This window comes from Mytilus californianus, unplaced genomic scaffold, assembly GCF_021869535.1.
Source record: "Mytilus californianus isolate M0D057914Y unplaced genomic scaffold, xbMytCali1.0.p SCAF_9, whole genome shotgun sequence".
Lineage (NCBI taxonomy): Eukaryota > Metazoa > Mollusca > Bivalvia > Mytilida > Mytilidae > Mytilus > Mytilus californianus.
Genome location: NW_026262745.1, coordinates 83,729,876 through 83,751,198, shown reverse-complemented (window position 1 = coordinate 83,751,198; position 21,323 = coordinate 83,729,876). Strand labels below are relative to the sequence as shown.

At 39.9% G+C, this 21,323-nt stretch overlaps 42 non-coding genes across 42 annotated transcripts; 27 read left to right on the top strand and 15 right to left on the bottom strand.

The window, feature by feature from the left end:
• The first annotated feature begins 406 nt into the window (after positions 1-406).
• Trnar-acg (transfer RNA arginine (anticodon ACG)) lies at positions 407-479 on the top strand. Its single transcript has one exon. It is a non-coding gene; the product is annotated as a tRNA-Arg (tRNA).
• Positions 480-732: 253 nt separating this feature from the next.
• Trnad-guc (transfer RNA aspartic acid (anticodon GUC)) lies at positions 733-804 on the bottom strand. Its single transcript has one exon. It is a non-coding gene; the product is annotated as a tRNA-Asp (tRNA).
• A 262-nt stretch (positions 805-1,066) lies between these two features.
• Trnar-acg (transfer RNA arginine (anticodon ACG)) lies at positions 1,067-1,139 on the top strand. Its single transcript has one exon. It is a non-coding gene; the product is annotated as a tRNA-Arg (tRNA).
• A 253-nt stretch (positions 1,140-1,392) lies between these two features.
• Positions 1,393-1,464, bottom strand: Trnad-guc (transfer RNA aspartic acid (anticodon GUC)). The gene has a single exon. It is a non-coding gene; the product is annotated as a tRNA-Asp (tRNA).
• Positions 1,465-1,726: 262 nt separating this feature from the next.
• Positions 1,727-1,799, top strand: Trnar-acg (transfer RNA arginine (anticodon ACG)). Its single transcript has one exon. It is a non-coding gene; the product is annotated as a tRNA-Arg (tRNA).
• Positions 1,800-2,052: 253 nt separating this feature from the next.
• Positions 2,053-2,124, bottom strand: Trnad-guc (transfer RNA aspartic acid (anticodon GUC)). Its single transcript has one exon. It is a non-coding gene; the product is annotated as a tRNA-Asp (tRNA).
• A 262-nt stretch (positions 2,125-2,386) lies between these two features.
• On the top strand, positions 2,387-2,459 carry Trnar-acg (transfer RNA arginine (anticodon ACG)). The gene has a single exon. It is a non-coding gene; the product is annotated as a tRNA-Arg (tRNA).
• Positions 2,460-2,712: 253 nt separating this feature from the next.
• Trnad-guc (transfer RNA aspartic acid (anticodon GUC)) lies at positions 2,713-2,784 on the bottom strand. Its single transcript has one exon. It is a non-coding gene; the product is annotated as a tRNA-Asp (tRNA).
• A 262-nt stretch (positions 2,785-3,046) lies between these two features.
• On the top strand, positions 3,047-3,119 carry Trnar-acg (transfer RNA arginine (anticodon ACG)). The gene has a single exon. It is a non-coding gene; the product is annotated as a tRNA-Arg (tRNA).
• A 253-nt stretch (positions 3,120-3,372) lies between these two features.
• Positions 3,373-3,444, bottom strand: Trnad-guc (transfer RNA aspartic acid (anticodon GUC)). Its single transcript has one exon. It is a non-coding gene; the product is annotated as a tRNA-Asp (tRNA).
• Positions 3,445-3,706: 262 nt separating this feature from the next.
• Trnar-acg (transfer RNA arginine (anticodon ACG)) lies at positions 3,707-3,779 on the top strand. Its single transcript has one exon. It is a non-coding gene; the product is annotated as a tRNA-Arg (tRNA).
• A 253-nt stretch (positions 3,780-4,032) lies between these two features.
• Positions 4,033-4,104, bottom strand: Trnad-guc (transfer RNA aspartic acid (anticodon GUC)). Its single transcript has one exon. It is a non-coding gene; the product is annotated as a tRNA-Asp (tRNA).
• Positions 4,105-4,366: 262 nt separating this feature from the next.
• On the top strand, positions 4,367-4,439 carry Trnar-acg (transfer RNA arginine (anticodon ACG)). The gene has a single exon. It is a non-coding gene; the product is annotated as a tRNA-Arg (tRNA).
• A 253-nt stretch (positions 4,440-4,692) lies between these two features.
• Positions 4,693-4,764, bottom strand: Trnad-guc (transfer RNA aspartic acid (anticodon GUC)). The gene has a single exon. It is a non-coding gene; the product is annotated as a tRNA-Asp (tRNA).
• A 261-nt stretch (positions 4,765-5,025) lies between these two features.
• On the top strand, positions 5,026-5,098 carry Trnar-acg (transfer RNA arginine (anticodon ACG)). Its single transcript has one exon. It is a non-coding gene; the product is annotated as a tRNA-Arg (tRNA).
• A 253-nt stretch (positions 5,099-5,351) lies between these two features.
• Positions 5,352-5,423, bottom strand: Trnad-guc (transfer RNA aspartic acid (anticodon GUC)). The gene has a single exon. It is a non-coding gene; the product is annotated as a tRNA-Asp (tRNA).
• Positions 5,424-5,684: 261 nt separating this feature from the next.
• On the top strand, positions 5,685-5,757 carry Trnar-acg (transfer RNA arginine (anticodon ACG)). The gene has a single exon. It is a non-coding gene; the product is annotated as a tRNA-Arg (tRNA).
• Positions 5,758-6,010: 253 nt separating this feature from the next.
• Positions 6,011-6,082, bottom strand: Trnad-guc (transfer RNA aspartic acid (anticodon GUC)). Its single transcript has one exon. It is a non-coding gene; the product is annotated as a tRNA-Asp (tRNA).
• A 262-nt stretch (positions 6,083-6,344) lies between these two features.
• Trnar-acg (transfer RNA arginine (anticodon ACG)) lies at positions 6,345-6,417 on the top strand. Its single transcript has one exon. It is a non-coding gene; the product is annotated as a tRNA-Arg (tRNA).
• Positions 6,418-6,670: 253 nt separating this feature from the next.
• On the bottom strand, positions 6,671-6,742 carry Trnad-guc (transfer RNA aspartic acid (anticodon GUC)). The gene has a single exon. It is a non-coding gene; the product is annotated as a tRNA-Asp (tRNA).
• Positions 6,743-7,004: 262 nt separating this feature from the next.
• Positions 7,005-7,077, top strand: Trnar-acg (transfer RNA arginine (anticodon ACG)). The gene has a single exon. It is a non-coding gene; the product is annotated as a tRNA-Arg (tRNA).
• A 253-nt stretch (positions 7,078-7,330) lies between these two features.
• Trnad-guc (transfer RNA aspartic acid (anticodon GUC)) lies at positions 7,331-7,402 on the bottom strand. The gene has a single exon. It is a non-coding gene; the product is annotated as a tRNA-Asp (tRNA).
• Positions 7,403-7,664: 262 nt separating this feature from the next.
• Positions 7,665-7,737, top strand: Trnar-acg (transfer RNA arginine (anticodon ACG)). The gene has a single exon. It is a non-coding gene; the product is annotated as a tRNA-Arg (tRNA).
• Positions 7,738-7,990: 253 nt separating this feature from the next.
• On the bottom strand, positions 7,991-8,062 carry Trnad-guc (transfer RNA aspartic acid (anticodon GUC)). Its single transcript has one exon. It is a non-coding gene; the product is annotated as a tRNA-Asp (tRNA).
• Positions 8,063-8,324: 262 nt separating this feature from the next.
• On the top strand, positions 8,325-8,397 carry Trnar-acg (transfer RNA arginine (anticodon ACG)). The gene has a single exon. It is a non-coding gene; the product is annotated as a tRNA-Arg (tRNA).
• Positions 8,398-8,650: 253 nt separating this feature from the next.
• Trnad-guc (transfer RNA aspartic acid (anticodon GUC)) lies at positions 8,651-8,722 on the bottom strand. Its single transcript has one exon. It is a non-coding gene; the product is annotated as a tRNA-Asp (tRNA).
• A 262-nt stretch (positions 8,723-8,984) lies between these two features.
• On the top strand, positions 8,985-9,057 carry Trnar-acg (transfer RNA arginine (anticodon ACG)). The gene has a single exon. It is a non-coding gene; the product is annotated as a tRNA-Arg (tRNA).
• Positions 9,058-9,310: 253 nt separating this feature from the next.
• Trnad-guc (transfer RNA aspartic acid (anticodon GUC)) lies at positions 9,311-9,382 on the bottom strand. The gene has a single exon. It is a non-coding gene; the product is annotated as a tRNA-Asp (tRNA).
• Positions 9,383-9,644: 262 nt separating this feature from the next.
• On the top strand, positions 9,645-9,717 carry Trnar-acg (transfer RNA arginine (anticodon ACG)). The gene has a single exon. It is a non-coding gene; the product is annotated as a tRNA-Arg (tRNA).
• A 253-nt stretch (positions 9,718-9,970) lies between these two features.
• On the bottom strand, positions 9,971-10,042 carry Trnad-guc (transfer RNA aspartic acid (anticodon GUC)). Its single transcript has one exon. It is a non-coding gene; the product is annotated as a tRNA-Asp (tRNA).
• A 261-nt stretch (positions 10,043-10,303) lies between these two features.
• Trnar-acg (transfer RNA arginine (anticodon ACG)) lies at positions 10,304-10,376 on the top strand. Its single transcript has one exon. It is a non-coding gene; the product is annotated as a tRNA-Arg (tRNA).
• A 587-nt stretch (positions 10,377-10,963) lies between these two features.
• Positions 10,964-11,036, top strand: Trnar-acg (transfer RNA arginine (anticodon ACG)). Its single transcript has one exon. It is a non-coding gene; the product is annotated as a tRNA-Arg (tRNA).
• A 587-nt stretch (positions 11,037-11,623) lies between these two features.
• On the top strand, positions 11,624-11,696 carry Trnar-acg (transfer RNA arginine (anticodon ACG)). Its single transcript has one exon. It is a non-coding gene; the product is annotated as a tRNA-Arg (tRNA).
• A 587-nt stretch (positions 11,697-12,283) lies between these two features.
• Trnar-acg (transfer RNA arginine (anticodon ACG)) lies at positions 12,284-12,356 on the top strand. The gene has a single exon. It is a non-coding gene; the product is annotated as a tRNA-Arg (tRNA).
• A 588-nt stretch (positions 12,357-12,944) lies between these two features.
• Trnar-acg (transfer RNA arginine (anticodon ACG)) lies at positions 12,945-13,017 on the top strand. Its single transcript has one exon. It is a non-coding gene; the product is annotated as a tRNA-Arg (tRNA).
• Positions 13,018-13,604: 587 nt separating this feature from the next.
• Positions 13,605-13,677, top strand: Trnar-acg (transfer RNA arginine (anticodon ACG)). Its single transcript has one exon. It is a non-coding gene; the product is annotated as a tRNA-Arg (tRNA).
• Positions 13,678-14,264: 587 nt separating this feature from the next.
• Positions 14,265-14,337, top strand: Trnar-acg (transfer RNA arginine (anticodon ACG)). Its single transcript has one exon. It is a non-coding gene; the product is annotated as a tRNA-Arg (tRNA).
• Positions 14,338-14,924: 587 nt separating this feature from the next.
• Positions 14,925-14,997, top strand: Trnar-acg (transfer RNA arginine (anticodon ACG)). Its single transcript has one exon. It is a non-coding gene; the product is annotated as a tRNA-Arg (tRNA).
• A 587-nt stretch (positions 14,998-15,584) lies between these two features.
• On the top strand, positions 15,585-15,657 carry Trnar-acg (transfer RNA arginine (anticodon ACG)). The gene has a single exon. It is a non-coding gene; the product is annotated as a tRNA-Arg (tRNA).
• Positions 15,658-16,244: 587 nt separating this feature from the next.
• Positions 16,245-16,317, top strand: Trnar-acg (transfer RNA arginine (anticodon ACG)). Its single transcript has one exon. It is a non-coding gene; the product is annotated as a tRNA-Arg (tRNA).
• A 587-nt stretch (positions 16,318-16,904) lies between these two features.
• Positions 16,905-16,977, top strand: Trnar-acg (transfer RNA arginine (anticodon ACG)). The gene has a single exon. It is a non-coding gene; the product is annotated as a tRNA-Arg (tRNA).
• Positions 16,978-17,564: 587 nt separating this feature from the next.
• On the top strand, positions 17,565-17,637 carry Trnar-acg (transfer RNA arginine (anticodon ACG)). The gene has a single exon. It is a non-coding gene; the product is annotated as a tRNA-Arg (tRNA).
• The last annotated feature ends 3,686 nt before the right edge of the window (positions 17,638-21,323 follow it).

The following is a 21,323-nucleotide window of genomic DNA, read 5'->3' as shown; positions in this document are numbered from 1 at the left end:
AAAGAAATACTTGGCATGAGTAAAGTTTTATCCTGTCCAGTACTATAGAAAAAATTTCACATAACATTTCATTGCATATAAGAAAATAACCATCACTGGAAGTTAACCAATCAAATTTTCCCCCTTTTTTAACCAGTGTACAAGCTTTAGTAACCATGTAACCTCAAGTTTCCAAAATATTCTATAGAAACCCCAAATAAAGAAATAATGGTGCTTTGAAATACCCAAGATATATGTTTATGACTCAGAAATGTTTTACTGCAATGAAATGTAGGATCAATTACCTACAACTGTCAAATTCAAGGGAATATTTTTTTTCGACCTATTTTCGTATGCAACCGGATGTGACGTACTATGATTTGGTGGTATTACACCTAAACAGTAAAATAGGGAGAAGAGCGTCTAAGGGCCTGTGGCGCAACGGATAACGCGTCTGACTACGGATCAGAAGATTCCAGGTTCGAATCCTGGCAGGCTCGGAAAGTTTTTTGTCAATGCTTTTTAACACACCCTTTTGAAGCAAGTATATATAGTATCTGATATAGTGAGCAGTTAGAAGTTGCATTAAAAAGAAATGTCTGAACAGATTAGACTGAAAGCAACCAAACGTCAGAAACAGCTTGAAATGATTGCCGGGGTTTTGATGGAATATTTTCTTGGCACATATGTTGTGACTGCATGCCAATAACCTTTTTATCAAACATATTAGAAGGATACAACAAAAATAATGTCCTCCCCGGCGGGGAATCGAACCCCGGTCTCCCGCGTGACAGGCGGGGATACTAACCACTATACTACCGAGGACTTGATGATAAGTGCCCAATTTTTAACAGATAAAGCTAAACTTTAGAAATTAACAACCAAAAAAAGCCAGAAAAGCTAGTTTTCCCGCCTCCCTCAACTGAGAGAAATAAGCGTGCATCATATCAAATTGGAGTGTTATTTGCAGAAACAGTTTGATTCTGTGACTTATACATAGGCGATGGAAAAGGCTATGCAAGATAGCAATGTAGACGACACGGAGAGTCAAAGGTATAAACAGTAAAATAGGGAGAAGAGCGTCTAAGGGCCTGTGGCGCAACGGATAACGCGTCTGACTACGGATCAGAAGATTCCAGGTTCGAATCCTGGCAGGCTCGGAAAGTTTTTTGTCAATGCTTTTTAACACACCCTTTTGAAGCAAGTATATATAGTATCTGATATAGTGAGCAGTTAGAAGTTGCATTAAAAAGAAATGTCTGAACAGATTAGACTGAAAGCAACCAAACGTCAGAAACAGCTTGAAATGATTGCCGGGGTTTTGATGGAATATTTTCTTGGCACATATGTTGTGACTGCATGCCAATAACCTTTTTATCAAACATATTAGAAGGATACAACAAAAATAATGTCCTCCCCGGCGGGGAATCGAACCCCGGTCTCCCGCGTGACAGGCGGGGATACTAACCACTATACTACCGAGGACTTGATGATAAGTGCCCAATTTTTAACAGATAAAGCTAAACTTTAGAAATTAACAACCAAAAAAAGCCAGAAAAGCTAGTTTTCCCGCCTCCCTCAACTGAGAGAAATAAGCGTGCATCATATCAAATTGGAGTGTTATTTGCAGAAACAGTTTGATTCTGTGACTTATACATAGGCGATGGAAAAGGCTATGCAAGATAGCAATGTAGACGACACGGAGAGTCAAAGGTATAAACAGTAAAATAGGGAGAAGAGCGTCTAAGGGCCTGTGGCGCAACGGATAACGCGTCTGACTACGGATCAGAAGATTCCAGGTTCGAATCCTGGCAGGCTCGGAAAGTATTTTGTCAATGCTTTTTAACACACCCTTTTGAAGCAAGTATATATAGTATCTGATATAGTGAGCAGTTAGAAGTTGCATTAAAAAGAAATGTCTGAACAGATTAGACTGAAAGCAACCAAACGTCAGAAACAGCTTGAAATGATTGCCGGGGTTTTGATGGAATATTTTCTTGGCACATATGTTGTGACTGCATGCCAATAACCTTTTTATCAAACATATTAGAAGGATACAACAAAAATAATGTCCTCCCCGGCGGGGAATCGAACCCCGGTCTCCCGCGTGACAGGCGGGGATACTAACCACTATACTACCGAGGACTTGATGATAAGTGCCCAATTTTTAACAGATAAAGCTAAACTTTAGAAATTAACAACCAAAAAAAGCCAGAAAAGCTAGTTTTCCCGCCTCCCTCAACTGAGAGAAATAAGCGTGCATCATATCAAATTGGAGTGTTATTTGCAGAAACAGTTTGATTCTGTGACTTATACATAGGCGATGGAAAAGGCTATGCAAGATAGCAATGTAGACGACACGGAGAGTCAAAGGTATAAACAGTAAAATAGGGAGAAGAGCGTCTAAGGGCCTGTGGCGCAACGGATAACGCGTCTGACTACGGATCAGAAGATTCCAGGTTCGAATCCTGGCAGGCTCGGAAAGTTTTTTGTCAATGCTTTTTAACACACCCTTTTGAAGCAAGTATATATAGTATCTGATATAGTGAGCAGTTAGAAGTTGCATTAAAAAGAAATGTCTGAACAGATTAGACTGAAAGCAACCAAACGTCAGAAACAGCTTGAAATGATTGCCGGGGTTTTGATGGAATATTTTCTTGGCACATATGTTGTGACTGCATGCCAATAACCTTTTTATCAAACATATTAGAAGGATACAACAAAAATAATGTCCTCCCCGGCGGGGAATCGAACCCCGGTCTCCCGCGTGACAGGCGGGGATACTAACCACTATACTACCGAGGACTTGATGATAAGTGCCCAATTTTTAACAGATAAAGCTAAACTTTAGAAATTAACAACCAAAAAAAGCCAGAAAAGCTAGTTTTCCCGCCTCCCTCAACTGAGAGAAATAAGCGTGCATCATATCAAATTGGAGTGTTATTTGCAGAAACAGTTTGATTCTGTGACTTATACATAGGCGATGGAAAAGGCTATGCAAGATAGCAATGTAGACGACACGGAGAGTCAAAGGTATAAACAGTAAAATAGGGAGAAGAGCGTCTAAGGGCCTGTGGCGCAACGGATAACGCGTCTGACTACGGATCAGAAGATTCCAGGTTCGAATCCTGGCAGGCTCGGAAAGTTTTTTGTCAATGCTTTTTAACACACCCTTTTGAAGCAAGTATATATAGTATCTGATATAGTGAGCAGTTAGAAGTTGCATTAAAAAGAAATGTCTGAACAGATTAGACTGAAAGCAACCAAACGTCAGAAACAGCTTGAAATGATTGCCGGGGTTTTGATGGAATATTTTCTTGGCACATATGTTGTGACTGCATGCCAATAACCTTTTTATCAAACATATTAGAAGGATACAACAAAAATAATGTCCTCCCCGGCGGGGAATCGAACCCCGGTCTCCCGCGTGACAGGCGGGGATACTAACCACTATACTACCGAGGACTTGATGATAAGTGCCCAATTTTTAACAGATAAAGCTAAACTTTAGAAATTAACAACCAAAAAAAGCCAGAAAAGCTAGTTTTCCCGCCTCCCTCAACTGAGAGAAATAAGCGTGCATCATATCAAATTGGAGTGTTATTTGCAGAAACAGTTTGATTCTGTGACTTATACATAGGCGATGGAAAAGGCTATGCAAGATAGCAATGTAGACGACACGGAGAGTCAAAGGTATAAACAGTAAAATAGGGAGAAGAGCGTCTAAGGGCCTGTGGCGCAACGGATAACGCGTCTGACTACGGATCAGAAGATTCCAGGTTCGAATCCTGGCAGGCTCGGAAAGTTTTTTGTCAATGCTTTTTAACACACCCTTTTGAAGCAAGTATATATAGTATCTGATATAGTGAGCAGTTAGAAGTTGCATTAAAAAGAAATGTCTGAACAGATTAGACTGAAAGCAACCAAACGTCAGAAACAGCTTGAAATGATTGCCGGGGTTTTGATGGAATATTTTCTTGGCACATATGTTGTGACTGCATGCCAATAACCTTTTTATCAAACATATTAGAAGGATACAACAAAAATAATGTCCTCCCCGGCGGGGAATCGAACCCCGGTCTCCCGCGTGACAGGCGGGGATACTAACCACTATACTACCGAGGACTTGATGATAAATGCCCAATTTTTAACAGATAAAGCTAAACTTTAGAAATTAACAACCAAAAAAAGCCAGAAAAGCTAGTTTTCCCGCCTCCCTCAACTGAGAGAAATAAGCGTGCATCATATCAAATTGGAGTGTTATTTGCAGAAACAGTTTGATTCTGTGACTTATACATAGGCGATGGAAAAGGCTATGCAAGATAGCAATGTAGACGACACGGAGAGTCAAAGGTATAAACAGTAAAATAGGGAGAAGAGCGTCTAAGGGCCTGTGGCGCAACGGATAACGCGTCTGACTACGGATCAGAAGATTCCAGGTTCGAATCCTGGCAGGCTCGGAAAGTTTTTTGTCAATGCTTTTTAACACACCCTTTTGAAGCAAGTATATATAGTATCTGATATAGTGAGCAGTTAGAAGTTGCATTAAAAAGAAATGTCTGAACAGATTAGACTGAAAGCAACCAAACGTCAGAAACAGCTTGAAATGATTGCCGGGGTTTTGATGGAATATTTTCTTGGCACATATGTTGTGACTGCATGCCAATAACCTTTTTATCAAACATATTAGAAGGATACAACAAAAATAATGTCCTCCCCGGCGGGGAATCGAACCCCGGTCTCCCGCGTGACAGGCGGGGATACTAACCACTATACTACCGAGGACTTGATGATAAGTGCCCAATTTTTAACAGATAAAGCTAAACTTTAGAAATTAACAACCAAAAAAAGCCAGAAAAGCTAGTTTTCCCGCCTCCCTCAACTGAGAGAAATAAGCGTGCATCATATCAAATTGGAGTGTTATTTGCAGAAAAGTTTGATTCTGTGACTTATACATAGGCGATGGAAAAGGCTATGCAAGATAGCAATGTAGACGACACGGAGAGTCAAAGGTATAAACAGTAAAATAGGGAGAAGAGCGTCTAAGGGCCTGTGGCGCAACGGATAACGCGTCTGACTACGGATCAGAAGATTCCAGGTTCGAATCCTGGCAGGCTCGGAAAGTTTTTTGTCAATGCTTTTTAACACACCCTTTTGAAGCAAGTATATATAGTATCTGATATAGTGAGCAGTTAGAAGTTGCATTAAAAAGAAATGTCTGAACAGATTAGACTGAAAGCAACCAAACGTCAGAAACAGCTTGAAATGATTGCCGGGGTTTTGATGGAATATTTTCTTGGCACATATGTTGTGACTGCAGGCCAATAACCTTTTTATCAAACATATTAGAAGGATACAACAAAAATAATGTCCTCCCCGGCGGGGAATCGAACCCCGGTCTCCCGCGTGACAGGCGGGGATACTAACCACTATACTACCGAGGACTTGATGATAAGTGCCCAATTTTTAACAGATAAAGCTAAACTTTAGAAATTAACAACCAAAAAAAGCCAGAAAAGCTAGTTTTCCCGCCTCCCTCAACTGAGAGAAATAAGCGTGCATCATATCAAATTGGAGTGTTATTTGCAGAAAAGTTTGATTCTGTGACTTATACATAGGCGATGGAAAAGGCTATGCAAGATAGCAATGTAGACGACACGGAGAGTCAAAGGTATAAACAGTAAAATAGGGAGAAGAGCGTCTAAGGGCCTGTGGCGCAACGGATAACGCGTCTGACTACGGATCAGAAGATTCCAGGTTCGAATCCTGGCAGGCTCGGAAAGTTTTTTGTCAATGCTTTTTAACACACCCTTTTGAAGCAAGTATATATAGTATCTGATATAGTGAGCAGTTAGAAGTTGCATTAAAAAGAAATGTCTGAACAGATTAGACTGAAAGCAACCAAACGTCAGAAACAGCTTGAAATGATTGCCGGGGTTTTGATGGAATATTTTCTTGGCACATATGTTGTGACTGCATGCCAATAACCTTTTTATCAAACATATTAGAAGGATACAACAAAAATAATGTCCTCCCCGGCGGGGAATCGAACCCCGGTCTCCCGCGTGACAGGCGGGGATACTAACCACTATACTACCGAGGACTTGATGATAAGTGCCCAATTTTTAACAGATAAAGCTAAACTTTAGAAATTAACAACCAAAAAAAGCCAGAAAAGCTAGTTTTCCCGCCTCCCTCAACTGAGAGAAATAAGCGTGCATCATATCAAATTGGAGTGTTATTTGCAGAAACAGTTTGATTCTGTGACTTATACATAGGCGATGGAAAAGGCTATGCAAGATAGCAATGTAGACGACACGGAGAGTCAAAGGTATAAACAGTAAAATAGGGAGAAGAGCGTCTAAGGGCCTGTGGCGCAACGGATAACGCGTCTGACTACGGATCAGAAGATTCCAGGTTCGAATCCTGGCAGGCTCGGAAAGTTTTTTGTCAATGCTTTTTAACACACCCTTTTGAAGCAAGTATATATAGTATCTGATATAGTGAGCAGTTAGAAGTTGCATTAAAAAGAAATGTCTGAACAGATTAGACTGAAAGCAACCAAACGTCAGAAACAGCTTGAAATGATTGCCGGGGTTTTGATGGAATATTTTCTTGGCACATATGTTGTGACTGCATGCCAATAACCTTTTTATCAAACATATTAGAAGGATACAACAAAAATAATGTCCTCCCCGGCGGGGAATCGAACCCCGGTCTCCCGCGTGACAGGCGGGGATACTAACCACTATACTACCGAGGACTTGATGATAAGTGCCCAATTTTTAACAGATAAAGCTAAACTTTAGAAATTAACAACCAAAAAAAGCCAGAAAAGCTAGTTTTCCCGCCTCCCTCAACTGAGAGAAATAAGCGTGCATCATATCAAATTGGAGTGTTATTTGCAGAAACAGTTTGATTCTGTGACTTATACATAGGCGATGGAAAAGGCTATGCAAGATAGCAATGTAGACGACACGGAGAGTCAAAGGTATAAACAGTAAAATAGGGAGAAGAGCGTCTAAGGGCCTGTGGCGCAACGGATAACGCGTCTGACTACGGATCAGAAGATTCCAGGTTCGAATCCTGGCAGGCTCGGAAAGTTTTTTGTCAATGCTTTTTAACACACCCTTTTGAAGCAAGTATATATAGTATCTGATATAGTGAGCAGTTAGAAGTTGCATTAAAAAGAAATGTCTGAACAGATTAGACTGAAAGCAACCAAACGTCAGAAACAGCTTGAAATGATTGCCGGGGTTTTGATGGAATATTTTCTTGGCACATATGTTGTGACTGCATGCCAATAACCTTTTTATCAAACATATTAGAAGGATACAACAAAAATAATGTCCTCCCCGGCGGGGAATCGAACCCCGGTCTCCCGCGTGACAGGCGGGGATACTAACCACTATACTACCGAGGACTTGATGATAAGTGCCCAATTTTTAACAGATAAAGCTAAACTTTAGAAATTAACAACCAAAAAAAGCCAGAAAAGCTAGTTTTCCCGCCTCCCTCAACTGAGAGAAATAAGCGTGCATCATATCAAATTGGAGTGTTATTTGCAGAAACAGTTTGATTCTGTGACTTATACATAGGCGATGGAAAAGGCTATGCAAGATAGCAATGTAGACGACACGGAGAGTCAAAGGTATAAACAGTAAAATAGGGAGAAGAGCGTCTAAGGGCCTGTGGCGCAACGGATAACGCGTCTGACTACGGATCAGAAGATTCCAGGTTCGAATCCTGGCAGGCTCGGAAAGTTTTTTGTCAATGCTTTTTAACACACCCTTTTGAAGCAAGTATATATAGTATCTGATATAGTGAGCAGTTAGAAGTTGCATTAAAAAGAAATGTCTGAACAGATTAGACTGAAAGCAACCAAACGTCAGAAACAGCTTGAAATGATTGCCGGGGTTTTGATGGAATATTTTCTTGGCACATATGTTGTGACTGCATGCCAATAACCTTTTTATCAAACATATTAGAAGGATACAACAAAAATAATGTCCTCCCCGGCGGGGAATCGAACCCCGGTCTCCCGCGTGACAGGCGGGGATACTAACCACTATACTACCGAGGACTTGATGATAAGTGCCCAATTTTTAACAGATAAAGCTAAACTTTAGAAATTAACAACCAAAAAAAGCCAGAAAAGCTAGTTTTCCCGCCTCCCTCAACTGAGAGAAATAAGCGTGCATCATATCAAATTGGAGTGTTATTTGCAGAAACAGTTTGATTCTGTGACTTATACATAGGCGATGGAAAAGGCTATGCAAGATAGCAATGTAGACGACACGGAGAGTCAAAGGTATAAACAGTAAAATAGGGAGAAGAGCGTCTAAGGGCCTGTGGCGCAACGGATAACGCGTCTGACTACGGATCAGAAGATTCCAGGTTCGAATCCTGGCAGGCTCGGAAAGTTTTTTGTCAATGCTTTTTAACACACCCTTTTGAAGCAAGTATATATAGTATCTGATATAGTGAGCAGTTAGAAGTTGCATTAAAAAGAAATGTCTGAACAGATTAGACTGAAAGCAACCAAACGTCAGAAACAGCTTGAAATGATTGCCGGGGTTTTGATGGAATATTTTCTTGGCACATATGTTGTGACTGCATGCCAATAACCTTTTTATCAAACATATTAGAAGGATACAACAAAAATAATGTCCTCCCCGGCGGGGAATCGAACCCCGGTCTCCCGCGTGACAGGCGGGGATACTAACCACTATACTACCGAGGACTTGATGATAAGTGCCCAATTTTTAACAGATAAAGCTAAACTTTAGAAATTAACAACCAAAAAAAGCCAGAAAAGCTAGTTTTCCCGCCTCCCTCAACTGAGAGAAATAAGCGTGCATCATATCAAATTGGAGTGTTATTTGCAGAAACAGTTTGATTCTGTGACTTATACATAGGCGATGGAAAAGGCTATGCAAGATAGCAATGTAGACGACACGGAGAGTCAAAGGTATAAACAGTAAAATAGGGAGAAGAGCGTCTAAGGGCCTGTGGCGCAACGGATAACGCGTCTGACTACGGATCAGAAGATTCCAGGTTCGAATCCTGGCAGGCTCGGAAAGTTTTTTGTCAATGCTTTTTAACACACCCTTTTGAAGCAAGTATATATAGTATCTGATATAGTGAGCAGTTAGAAGTTGCATTAAAAAGAAATGTCTGAACAGATTAGACTGAAAGCAACCAAACGTCAGAAACAGCTTGAAATGATTGCCGGGGTTTTGATGGAATATTTTCTTGGCACATATGTTGTGACTGCATGCCAATAACCTTTTTATCAAACATATTAGAAGGATACAACAAAAATAATGTCCTCCCCGGCGGGGAATCGAACCCCGGTCTCCCGCGTGACAGGCGGGGATACTAACCACTATACTACCGAGGACTTGATGATAAATGCCCAATTTTTAACAGATAAAGCTAAACTTTAGAAATTAACAACCAAAAAAAGCCAGAAAAGCTAGTTTTCCCGCCTCCCTCAACTGAGAGAAATAAGCGTGCATCATATCAAATTGGAGTGTTATTTGCAGAAACAGTTTGATTCTGTGACTTATACATAGGCGATGGAAAAGGCTATGCAAGATAGCAATGTAGACGACACGGAGAGTCAAAGGTATAAACAGTAAAATAGGGAGAAGAGCGTCTAAGGGCCTGTGGCGCAACGGATAACGCGTCTGACTACGGATCAGAAGATTCCAGGTTCGAATCCTGGCAGGCTCGGAAAGTTTTTTGTCAATGCTTTTTAACACACCCTTTTGAAGCAAGTATATATAGTATCTGATATAGTGAGCAGTTAGAAGTTGCATTAAAAAGAAATGTCTGAACAGATTAGACTGAAAGCAACCAAACGTCAGAAACAGCTTGAAATGATTGCCGGGGTTTTGATGGAATATTTTCTTGGCACATATGTTGTGACTGCAGGCCAATAACCTTTTTATCAAACATATTAGAAGGATACAACAAAAATAATGTCCTCCCCGGCGGGGAATCGAACCCCGGTCTCCCGCGTGACAGGCGGGGATACTAACCACTATACTACCGAGGACTTGATGATAAGTGCCCAATTTTTAACAGATAAAGCTAAACTTTAGAAATTAACAACCAAAAAAAGCCAGAAAAGCTAGTTTTCCCGCCTCCCTCAACTGAGAGAAATAAGCGTGCATCATATCAAATTGGAGTGTTATTTGCAGAAAAGTTTGATTCTGTGACTTATACATAGGCGATGGAAAAGGCTATGCAAGATAGCAATGTAGACGACACGGAGAGTCAAAGGTATAAACAGTAAAATAGGGAGAAGAGCGTCTAAGGGCCTGTGGCGCAACGGATAACGCGTCTGACTACGGATCAGAAGATTCCAGGTTCGAATCCTGGCAGGCTCGGAAAGTTTTTTGTCAATGCTTTTTAACACACCCTTTTGAAGCAAGTATATATAGTATCTGATATAGTGAGCAGTTAGAAGTTGCATTAAAAAGAAATGTCTGAACAGATTAGACTGAAAGCAACCAAACGTCAGAAACAGCTTGAAATGATTGCCGGGGTTTTGATGGAATATTTTCTTGGCACATATGTTGTGACTGCATGCCAATAACCTTTTTATCAAACATATTAGAAGGATACAACAAAAATAATGTCCTCCCCGGCGGGGAATCGAACCCCGGTCTCCCGCGTGACAGGCGGGGATACTAACCACTATACTACCGAGGACTTGATGATAAGTGCCCAATTTTTAACAGATAAAGCTAAACTTTAGAAATTAACAACCAAAAAAAGCCAGAAAAGCTAGTTTTCCCGCCTCCCTCAACTGAGAGAAATAAGCGTGCATCATATCAAATTGGAGTGTTATTTGCAGAAACAGTTTGATTCTGTGACTTATACATAGGCGATGGAAAAGGCTATGCAAGATAGCAATGTAGACGACACGGAGAGTCAAAGGTATAAACAGTAAAATAGGGAGAAGAGCGTCTAAGGGCCTGTGGCGCAACGGATAACGCGTCTGACTACGGATCAGAAGATTCCAGGTTCGAATCCTGGCAGGCTCGGAAAGTTTTTTGTCAATGCTTTTTAACACACCCTTTTGAAGCAAGTATATATAGTATCTGATGTAGTGAGCAGTTAGAAGTTGCATTAAAAAGAAATGTCTGAACAGATTAGACTGAAAGCAACCAAACGTCAGAAACAGCTTGAAATGATTGCCGGGGTTTTGATGGAATATTTTCTTGGCACATATGTTGTGACTGCATGCCAATAACCTTTTTATCAAACATATTAGAAGGATACAACAAAAATAATGTCCTCCCCGGCGGGGAATCGAACCCCGGTCTCCCGCGTGACAGGCGGGGATACTAACCACTATACTACCGAGGACTTGATGATAAGTGCCCAATTTTTAACAGATAAAGCTAAACTTTAGAAATTAACAACCAAAAAAAGCCAGAAAAGCTAGTTTTCCCGCCTCCCTCAACTGAGAGAAATAAGCGTGCATCATATCAAATTGGAGTGTTATTTGCAGAAACAGTTTGATTCTGTGACTTATACATAGGCGATGGAAAAGGCTATGCAAGATAGCAATGTAGACGACACGGAGAGTCAAAGGTATAAACAGTAAAATAGGGAGAAGAGCGTCTAAGGGCCTGTGGCGCAACGGATAACGCGTCTGACTACGGATCAGAAGATTCCAGGTTCGAATCCTGGCAGGCTCGGAAAGTTTTTTGTCAATGCTTTTTAACACACCCTTTTGAAGCAAGTATATATAGTATCTGATGTAGTGAGCAGTTAGAAGTTGCATTAAAAAGAAATGTCTGAACAGATTAGACTGAAAGCAACCAAACGTCAGAAACAGCTTGAAATGATTGCCGGGGTTTTGATGGAATATTTTCTTGGCACATATGTTGTGACTGCATGCCAATAACCTTTTTATCAAACATATTAGAAGGATACAACAAAAATAATGTCCTCCCCGGCGGGGAATCGAACCCCGGTCTCCCGCGTGACAGGCGGGGATACTAACCACTATACTACCGAGGACTTGATGATAAGTGCCCAATTTTTAACAGATAAAGCTAAACTTTAGAAATTAACAACCAAAAAAAGCCAGAAAAGCTAGTTTTCCCGCCTCCCTCAACTGAGAGAAATAAGCGTGCATCATATCAAATTGGAGTGTTATTTGCAGAAACAGTTTGATTCTGTGACTTATACATAGGCGATGGAAAAGGCTATGCAAGATAGCAATGTAGACGACACGGAGAGTCAAAGGTATAAACAGTAAAATAGGGAGAAGAGCGTCTAAGGGCCTGTGGCGCAACGGATAACGCGTCTGACTACGGATCAGAAGATTCCAGGTTCGAATCCTGGCAGGCTCGGAAAGTTTTTTGTCAATGCTTTTTAACACACCCTTTTGAAGCAAGTATATATAGTATCTGATATAGTGAGCAGTTAGAAGTTGCATTAAAAAGAAATGTCTGAACAGATTAGACTGAAAGCAACCAAACGTCAGAAACAGCTTGAAATGATTGCCGGGGTTTTGATGGAATATTTTCTTGGCACATATGTTGTGACTGCATGCCAATAACCTTTTTATCAAACATATTAGAAGGATACAACAAAAATAATGTCCTCCCCGGCGGGGAATCGAACCCCGGTCTCCCGCGTGACAGGCGGGGATACTAACCACTATACTACCGAGGACTTGATGATAAGTGCCCAATTTTTAACAGATAAAGCTAAACTTTAGAAATTAACAACCAAAAAAAAGCCAGAAAAGCTAGTTTTCCCGCCTCCCTCAACTGAGAGAAATAAGCGTGCATCATATCAAATTGGAGTGTTATTTGCAGAAACAGTTTGATTCTGTGACTTATACATAGGCGATGGAAAAGGCTATGCAAGATAGCAATGTAGACGACACGGAGAGTCAAAGGTATAAACAGTAAAATAGGGAGAAGAGCGTCTAAGGGCCTGTGGCGCAACGGATAACGCGTCTGACTACGGATCAGAAGATTCCAGGTTCGAATCCTGGCAGGCTCGGAAAGTTTTTTGTCAATGCTTTTTAACACACCCTTTTGAAGCAAGTATATATAGTATCTGATATAGTGAGCAGTTAGAAGTTGCATTAAAAAGAAATGTCTGAACAGATTAGACTGAAAGCAACCAAACGTCAGAAACAGCTTGAAATGATTGCCGGGGTTTTGATGGAATATTTTCTTGGCACATATGTTGTGACTGCATGCCAATAACCTTTTTATCAAACATATTAGAAGGATACAACAAAAATAATGTCCTCCCCGGCGGGGAATCGAACCCCGGTCTCCCGCGTGACAGGCGGGGATACTAACCACTATACTACCGAGGACTTGATGATAAGTGCCCAATTTTTAACAGATAAAGCTAAACTTTAGAAATTAACAACCAAAAAAAGCCAGAAAAGCTAGTTTTCCCGCCTCCCTCAACTGAGAGAAATAAGCGTGCATCATATCAAATTGGAGTGTTATTTGCAGAAACAGTTTGATTCTGTGACTTATACATAGGCGATGGAAAAGGCTATGCAAGATAGCAATGTAGACGACACGGAGAGTCAAAGGTATAAACAGTAAAATAGGGAGAAGAGCGTCTAAGGGCCTGTGGCGCAACGGATAACGCGTCTGACTACGGATCAGAAGATTCCAGGTTCGAATCCTGGCAGGCTCGGAAAGTTTTTTGTCAATGCTTTTTAACACACCCTTTTGAAGCAAGTATATATAGTATCTGATATAGTGAGCAGTTAGAAGTTGCATTAAAAAGAAATGTCTGAACAGATTAGACTGAAAGCAACCAAACGTCAGAAACAGCTTGAAATGATTGCCGGGGTTTTGATGGAATATTTTCTTGGCACATATGTTGTGACTGCATGTCAATAACCTTTTTATCAAACATATTAGAAGGATACAACAAAAATAATGTCCTCCCCGGCGGGGAATCGAACCCCGGTCTCCCGAGTGACAGGCGGGGATACTAACCACTATACTACCGAGGACTTGATGATAAGTGCCCAATTTTTAACAGATAAAGCTAAACTTTAGAAATTAACAACCAAAAAAAGCCAGAAAAGCTAGTTTTCCCGCCTCCCTCAACTGAGAGAATTAAGCGTGCATCATATCAAATTGGAGTGTTATTTGCAGAAACAGTTTGATTCTGTGACTTATACATAGGCGATGGAAAAGGCTATGCAAGATAGCAATGTAGACGACACGGAGAGTCAAAGGTATAAACAGTAAAATAGGGAGAAGAGCGTCTAAGGGCCTGTGGCGCAACGGATAACGCGTCTGACTACGGATCAGAAGATTCCAGGTTCGAATCCTGGCAGGCTCGGAAAGTTTTTTGTCAATGCTTTTTAACACACCCTTTTGAAGCAAGTATATATAGTATCTGATATAGTGAGCAGTTAGAAGTTGCATTAAAAAGAAATGTCTGAACAGATTAGACTGAAAGCAACCAAACGTCAGAAACAGCTTGAAATGATTGCCGGGGTTTTGATGGAATATTTTCTTGGCACATATGTTGTGACTGCATGTCAATAACCTTTTTATCAAACATATTAGAAGGATACAACAAAAATAATGTCCTCCCCGGCGGGGAATCGAACCCCGGTCTCCCGCGTGACAGGCGGGGATACTAACCACTATACTACCGAGGACTTGATGATAAGTGCCCAATTTTTAACAGATAAAGCTAAACTTTAGAAATTAACAACCAAAAAAAGCCAGAAAAGCTAGTTTTCCCGCCTCCCTCAACTGAGAGAAATAAGCGTGCATCATATCAAATTGGAGTGTTATTTGCAGAAACAGTTTGATTCTGTGACTTATACATAGGCGATGGAAAAGGCTATGCAAGATAGCAATGTAGACGACACGGAGAGTCAAAGGTATAAACAGTAAAATAGGGAGAAGAGCGTCTAAGGGCCTGTGGCGCAACGGATAACGCGTCTGACTACGGATCAGAAGATTCCAGGTTCGAATCCTGGCAGGCTCGGAAAGTTTTTTGTCAATGCTTTTTAACACACCCTTTTGAAGCAAGTATATATAGTATCTGATATAGTGAGCAGTTAGAAGTTGCATTAAAAAGAAATGTCTGAACAGATTAGACTGAAAGCAACCAAACGTCAGAAACAGCTTGAAATGATTGCCGGGGTTTTGATGGAATATTTTCTTGGCACATATGTTGTGACTGCATGTCAATAACCTTTTTATCAAACATATTAGAAGGATACAACAAAAATAATGTCCTCCCCGGCGGGGAATCGAACCCCGGTCTCCCGCGTGACAGGCGGGGATACTAACCACTATACTACCGAGGACTTGATGATAAGTGCCCAATTTTTAACAGATAAAGCTAAACTTTAGAAATTAACAACCAAAAAAAGCCAGAAAAGCTAGTTTTCCCGCCTCCCTCAACTGAGAGAATTAAGCGTGCATCATATCAAATTGGAGTGTTATTTGCAGAAACAGTTTGATTCTGTGACTTATACATAGGCGATGGAAAAGGCTATGCAAGATAGCAATGTAGACGACACGGAGAGTCAAAGGTATAAACAGTAAAATAGGGAGAAGAGCGTCTAAGGGCCTGTGGCGCAACGGATAACGCGTCTGACTACGGATCAGAAGATTCCAGGTTCGAATCCTGGCAGGCTCGGAAAGTTTTTTGTCAATGCTTTTTAACACACCCTTTTGAAGCAAGTATATATAGTATCTGATATAGTGAGCAGTTAGAAGTTGCATTAAAAAGAAATGTCTGAACAGATTAGACTGAAAGCAACCAAACGTCAGAAACAGCTTGAAATGATTGCCGGGGTTTTGATGGAATATTTTCTTGGCACATATGTTGTGACTGCATGTCAATAACCTTTTTATCAAACATATTAGAAGGATACAACAAAAATAATGTCCTCCCCGGCGGGGAATCGAACCCCGGTCTCCCGCGTGACAGGCGGGGATACTAACCACTATACTACCGAGGACTTGATGATAAGTGCCCAATTTTTAACAGATAAAGCTAAACTTTAGAAATTAACAACCAAAAAAAGCCAGAAAAGCTAGTTTTCCCGCCTCCCTCAACTGAGAGAATTAAGCGTGCATCATATCAAATTGGAGTGTTATTTGCAGAAACAGTTTGATTCTGTGACTTATACATAGGCGATGGAAAAGGCTATGCAAGATAGCAATGTAGACGACACGGAGAGTCAAAGGTATAAACAGTAAAATAGGGAGAAGAGCGTCTAAGGGCCTGTGGCGCAACGGATAACGCGTCTGACTACGGATCAGAAGATTCCAGGTTCGAATCCTGGCAGGCTCGGAAAGTTTTTTGTCAATGCTTTTTAACACACCCTTTTGAAGCAAGTATATATAGTATCTGATATAGTGAGCAGTTAGAAGTTGCATTAAAAAGAAATGTCTGAACAGATTAGACTGAAAGCAACCAAACGTCAGAAACAGCTTGAAATGATTGCCGGGGTTTTGATGGAATATTTTCTTGGCACATATGTTGTGACTGCATGTCAATAACCTTTTTATCAAACATATTAGAAGGATACAACAAAAATAATGTCCTCCCCGGCGGGGAATCGAACCCCGGTCTCCCGCGTGACAGGCGGGGATACTAACCACTATACTACCGAGGACTTGATGATAAGTGCCCAATTTTTAACAAATAAAGCTAAACTTTAGAAATTAACAACCAAAAAAAGCCAGAAAAGCTAGTTTTCCCGCCTCCCTCAACTGAGAGAATTAAGCGTGCATCATATCAAATTGGAGTGTTATTTGCAGAAACAGTTTGATTCTGTGACTTATACATAGGCGATGGAAAAGGCTATGCAAGATAGCAATGTAGACGACACGGAGAGTCAAAGGTATAAACAGTAAAATAGGGAGAAGAGCGTCTAAGGGCCTGTGGCGCAACGGATAACGCGTCTGACTACGGATCAGAAGATTCCAGGTTCGAATCCTGGCAGGCTCGGAAAGTTTTTTGTCAATGCTTTTTAACACACCCTTTTGAAGCAAGTATATATAGTATCTGATATAGTGAGCAGTTAGAAGTTGCATTAAAAAGAAATGTCTGAACAGATTAGACTGAAAGCAACCAAACGTCAGAAACAGCTTGAAATGATTGCCGGGGTTTTGATGGAATATTTTCTTGGCACATATGTTGTGACTGCATGTCAATAACCTTTTTATCAAACATATTAGAAGGATACAACAAAAATAATGTCCTCCCCGGCGGGGAATCGAACCCCGGTCTCCCGCGTGACAGGCGGGGATACTAACCACTATACTACCGAGGACTTGATGATAAGTGCCCAATTTTTAACAGATAAAGCTAAACTTTAGAAATTAACAACCAAAAAAAGCCAGAAAAGCTAGTTTTCCCGCCTCCCTCAACTGAGAGAAATAAGCGTGCATCATATCAAATTGGAGTGTTATTTGCAGAAACAGTTTGATTCTGTGACTTATACATAGGCGATGGAAAAGGCTATGCAAGATAGCAATGTAGACGACACGGAGAGTCAAAGGTATAAACAGTAAAATAGGGAGAAGAGCGTCTAAGGGCCTGTGGCGCAACGGATAACGCGTCTGACTACGGATCAGAAGATTCCAGGTTCGAATCCTGGCAGGCTCGGAAAGTTTTTTGTCAATGCTTTTTAACACACCCTTTTGAAGCAAGTATATATAGTATCTGATATAGTGAGCAGTTAGAAGTTGCATTAAAAAGAAATGTCTGAACAGATTAGACTGAAAGCAACCAAACGTCAGAAACAGCTTGAAATGATTGCCGGGGTTTTGATGGAATATTTTCTTGGCACATATGTTGTGACTGCATGCCAATAACCTTTTTATCAAACATATTAGAAGGATACAACAAAAATAGCATGCTACTGAAACAATTGGACGAATTAGTAAGACTCTTTTGTAATTGAATGCCATTGTTTTATCATTAGTTATGTTAGTTGTCTGTTAAATGAGTCGATTGAATTGGAATGAAAAATACCTGAATATATATAGAAAACACAGAAAAACTATATACATATAAAGCTGGAACAGACTATAGAATTGAATGCTCAATAAACCTTTTGTATTTTTTGTTTTCTTTACTAATAGATAACTGGTATAATTAAAGGTGGGCAAACCAGGAGTAAACCCACCACATATCGTTGACCTACTGCTTATAGTATTTGAGAAACGGACTTAATCATGTAACTTTTACCTTGATCACTGATCCATGAAATGAGGTTGAACTCAGCTAGTACCGGTGAACCCTGTCTGACGGACATGAAGACGTTGCAAGGAACCTATATACCAATTATAGTTATCCTATTACTCATAATAAATGAGAAATTCACATGATAAATTTTTTTTTCAAGCAGCCGCTGAACCATTATAATGAGGTCGAGGACAATGGACATATGACAGTCGGAAACTTCGTAACATAAGGTATCTGCATACAAGATATGAAGCATCCAGGTCTTCAACCTTCTGAAATATAAAGCTTTATACAAATATTTTACATCGCTGCCGCCGCCGGATAGTAATACCTATGTCTCGCATACTGCGACTTCGACTTTCGTCGCTGGCGAGACAAAAACCTTATCAAACCATGTGTCGATAGTTAATCCTGTGTGGTTGAAATGGTAGATACATAGATGGTTCCAATAGTATCAATATTTTATCAGTATAACAGTTTAGAATTAATAGTGGATGTATTTTTTATATTAAATGTCACTACAGTAGGGTGGCTTGTTATCTTTTGTACTGTTACCTTATGGACTAGTGCAAAGCAGGGTTATATTTGTAGGACTCTAAAGTGCTATGGTATACGCTAAAGTGCGATGGTGTCAAACGCTAAAGAGCGATGGTTTTTTAAGTGCGATTATATGACACGCTATAGTGCGATTATATGACACAAGAGTGCGATAGTATAACACGCCAAAGTGCGTTAGTATAGCACGCTAAAGTGCGATGGTGTAACGGGAATTCAGGCAATGGTTTAAATTTGTTGCTGTGTTTCTATTTGTGTAGCTTTTTACATCGCGATGACCTTGAGGTCATTCCGATGTATTGCTATCGCCTAGATTTCCATTATGTAAATTAGTTTTGGGTTTGTTACCGATCTATAAACATGATAAATACGCGCACATAAACGAGTGCAAAATAACATTCCTTATCGTTTGATATAAATACATCTCTTTAATGAATACTGATAAAAATATTTTTGTTTACAACATAAATTAATAATATTAAAATGTTTTGTAGTTAGATATATACATATAAGTAAAAAATCATTGATAATATCAATGCACACGTACCGAAAAATTGTGATCAAGCATGCGGAAGAATATCTCAAAGAACCTTTTGGGACAATACCGATAAGGACCGGTAACTCTGTAATTGTTTTTGCGGGAAAATATGAATGCCTACTCGTTTCCAATCTTTAAGAAAAATCGAATTTTTACAGAAAAGTGTCCACCATGCACTTGCATTGCACTATTTTAAGAATAGTAGAATAGAATGATATACAAATGGATGGAAATCATATATACATGTAACTGTTATTTTAATATGATATATAACAACAAATCAGTGTATACTGATTTGTATCACTACTATAAGTTATATGGTTCGCTACTGACCCCCTATGGATCCATAGAGGGTTAGTAAAATCCATAGGGGGTGAGGCCGGAGGCCGAATCTCCTATGGATTTTATTCACCCTCTATGATCCGTAGGGGGTCAGTAGTTAACCATATAACGAATTTATCGCACGCGATACTTTTTCTGCAGCGTTTTGTAGAAAAATAAACAATGAAATACAAAAACATCAATAGATGACGTCACCATTAACAGTAGACGTGACGTCATGAACCCACTATGGAATTTACTAACCCCCTACGGATCCATAGGGGGTCACCACGTGACGGCGTTAAACCGATCACAATGTGATAATTTACCCGCGGTGCGATAAAATATAATAGTTATTACGGTGAAGTTGAATTTCCTGTCATTTATTCATCATCCCAACACGAACTTGTCTCAGAAAAAAAAATATCTCTGTACATTAACCTCAGTTTCAGGTAAAGAGATATGTGATTTTTTTCTGAGACAAGTGCTTTTGACCATCCACAAGAACTTGTGGTCATCCGATGTTCAGTACTTCAGTACTTTGATTGTTTATTATTATGTTTATTAATCAAATAGTGTAGCCCTATATAGCTGGCTATGCGGCGTGGGTCAAGGCACCTCGTTAAAGGCCGTACTGTTAGTTCATATATCAACGACATTTGGTCTTGTGTGGATATTTGTGTCATTTTTTTTTATTTAAAGTACGTTAGTGTAATGGTTACATTGCAGTAGCTAATATATACTTTATGAACCTGTCTCAAGCCAGGAACCTGTAATTCAGTGGTAGTCGTTTGTTCCTGTATTTCATATTTGTTTTCCGTTTATTGTTTTGTATATAAATCAGGTTTCACACTGGTCGTTTTGTTGCCCTTTGGTCATTATAGAATACTATGCGGTGTTAGCCAATGCTGAATGGCCATGGGATAACCTATAGTTGCTTACATTAATGACATTTGGTCTAGGATGGAGAGTTGTCTCATTAGCAATTATACTATGATTCTATACCTCTGGTAGTTAGGTTACTGTCTAGTAGTCGTATATCCATATCTTTAACAGAAATGACGAACTGTATTGTAAAAAAATTGTTTTATAGAATGATTCCATTAGAAAGTCAAAAAGTAGACTTTATTTCACGCAAGTTCACAACATGGAATTACAAACATAGAAGGAGCCGCTAAATTAAATTTGGACGAATTCAATTCCTAAACATCCAAGCCGTGAATCAATCTCCAGAATCTCTTTTTCCTCTTTAGTTAAATTACATTTATTTCAGTATAAATGATCAAATGTTCATGTGTATGATCATCCTGCATATGCATGTGATATTTGCCACTGTGCGTTCAACAAGCAAAAATTAGTTTACATTATTTTATTAATTTATTTTACCGAACTACTGGAAAATATGATTTTCAAAGTGTTTCATACATAGCGTCACTTTTACGGTAATCCGCTTTTTCATTTTTGTTGATTTCCATTGTTATCGGGAAAACGCACTTTAGCGTATTGAGAAATCGGACTTTAGCGTGTTCCATTTAATAGCACAGACCATCGCACTTTAGTGTATCAAACCATCGCACTTTAGCTTGGACCATTGCACTTTAGCGTGACCATCGCGTTTTAGCGTCCCCATCGCAATTGAGTCCTACATATTTACGTTGCATTAATCTGTTCTCGTCCATTTGCCATTGGA